The sequence below is a fragment of the Colobus angolensis genome, unplaced genomic scaffold, assembly GCF_000951035.1.
Source record: "Colobus angolensis palliatus isolate OR3802 unplaced genomic scaffold, Cang.pa_1.0 Scaffold43, whole genome shotgun sequence".
NCBI classification, from domain to species: Eukaryota; Metazoa; Chordata; class Mammalia; order Primates; family Cercopithecidae; genus Colobus; species Colobus angolensis.
Window position 1 is genome coordinate 1,914,004 of NW_012117710.1, and position 2,377 is coordinate 1,916,380.

Below are 2,377 nucleotides of genomic sequence, written 5' to 3' on the forward strand. Positions count from 1 at the left end.
CTGAGATCGGGCCATTGCACTCCAGCCTGGGCGACAAGAGTGAAACTCTGTCTCAAAATAATAATAATAATAATAATAAATAAAATAAATCAGGGAAGAAGAGGGGGAGAAATGAAAATACACCAAGCTTGTGGCAAATTCAGTGTTCATCACTGGGTCCACTTGCTGTCGGATTCACTTCCTCATAGCTGTTTGGTGCTTATTGTCCTAATCATGTAGAATCTAGATTATAGCTCCCTTTTTTTTTTTTTTTTTTGAGATGGAGTCTCGCTGTGTCGCCCAGGCTGGAGTGCAGTGGTGTGATCTCGGCTCACTGCAAGCTCCGCCCCCTGGGTTTACGCCATTCTCCTGCCTCAGCCTCTGAGTAGCTGGGACTACAGGCACCCCTCACCACACCCGGCTAATTTTTTGTATTTTTAGTAGAGACGGGGTTTCACCATGTTAGCCAGGATGGTCTCGAGCTCCTGACCTCGTGATCCACCCGCCTCGGCCTCCCAAAGTGCTGGGATTACAGGCTTGAGCCACAGCACCTGGCCTATAGCTCCCTTTAACTACTCTACAGATAACAGCTTGACCATCACCAAATGTTTTCTCTTTGAGATACCTTCAGGGTCTGGTCACCAGTGAAACAACTGATGCTAGCTGATGCAAAGGACCTCGTGAGGAACTGACTCAGGAAAGAATGCCGTTTCCACACTTCCCTCACCTCAACCCATCAACGACCCCAGGTATCCAGCCCCTCACCCCCCACGATCCCCTTAAAAACCCCAGTCCAGGGCCGGGCGCTGTGGCTCACCACTGTAATCCCAGCATTTTGGGAGGCCGAGGTGGGTGGAGCATCTGAGGTCAGGAGTTCAAGACCATCCTGGCCAACATGGTGAACCCCCATCTCTGTTAAAAATACAAAAATTAGCGAGTCATGGTGGCTCGCACCTGTAATCCCAGCTATTCGGAAGGCGGAGGCAGGAGAATCACTTGAGTCTGGGAGGCGGAGGTTGCAGTGAGCCGAGATCGAGCTTCTACACTCCAGCCTGAGTGACATAGTGCCTCGTGAGTGGCGGGCATGATAACACACTCCAGAGGGTCGCAGGCAGGTTCGAGTTGTTATTGCTGGGGTTGTTCTGTTGTACCAGGAAGCTCTCTGAGTTTCTGGGACCCGGCCACTGCCTGGTCCGCTGGTGCGATGGCATTTCTCTGAAGCATGTGGGGCATGTTGAGCGCCCTGGGAGGGTCCGGGCGGAGCTGTGTATCAGCTGTGGAAGTCGACTGCGCTTCCCCTTCAGTTTTGTGTATTTATGGAAATGGTTTTCATCTGCCTTGGCAAGTTATCCAAAGAAACCTGTAACTTCTTACCTTTGATTTTCTAAAGAACAACTACCCATATTTAAAGCTCAGAACCCAGATGCAAAAAATACAGAACTAATTAGAAGAATCACCGGGCATTGGAGGGAACTTCCCAACTCAGAGAAAATATATATGAAGATGCTTATAAGGTGGACTGGCAGGCATACAAAGAAGAGATAAGCAGAATTCAAGAACAGCTAACACCAAGTCAGATTATGTCTTTGGAAACAGAAATCATGCATGAACAGTTAAAAAGGAAAGCTTTAGTAAAAAAGAGAGAGTTAAAACTGCTTGGAAAACCAAAATGACCTTGTTCAGCTTATAACATTTATGTAGCTGAAAGCCTCCAAGAAGCTAAGGATGGTTCACTGCAGGCAAAGCTGAAGACTGTAAATGAAAACGGGAAAAATCTGTCTGGTTCTCAAAAGAAAGTGTATATTCAACTTGCTAAAGATTACAAAATTCGTTGTTATAATGAAACGAAGTCTGGGGAAGAACAGATGATTGAAGTTGGATGAAAGGATCTTCTACGTTGCAAAATAAAGCAACCACCAAAAGATGGTACTGAGAAGTGTTAGAAGTTCACAGTGGATAGGCACCAAAAACCACTTAGGTCTCAACACCTGAAGCTATGGTAAAATTAGAAAGGATAAAGTCGGTAAACCTTTTATATTCAATTTCTTTTTCTTCAGCTCGTGGACTTCTGCCAGTGTAATACTTGCTTTGGAAAACCCAGATAAAGGTTTATGCAAAATTTTGTGTTTAGGAACTACTGAGGATCAGAGTAATCCATGCAAATGTGAATCATTTTACCTTTGATAAAGGTAAATCAGACTATCGGGGTTTTTTAATTCAGGATGATGTCTATGGAAAGCGTATTCTTGTTTCCTTATATTATGGAAGCAGGAGTTTTCTTTTCAAAATTGTTACAAATTGTGGAAGACACAGTGTTCTCTGATGTAATTGTGCATTTTTCAAAAAACAGCCAGAACTCGTCTGGGTAAATTCCAGTTCCTAGGTATAATTAATATTA

General features: G+C 44.5%; 1 pseudogene; it reads left to right on the forward strand.

The window, feature by feature from the left end:
- The first annotated feature begins 1,183 nt into the window (after positions 1-1,183).
- On the forward strand, positions 1,184-1,922 carry LOC105522428 (annotated as a pseudogene).
- The last annotated feature ends 455 nt before the right edge of the window (positions 1,923-2,377 follow it).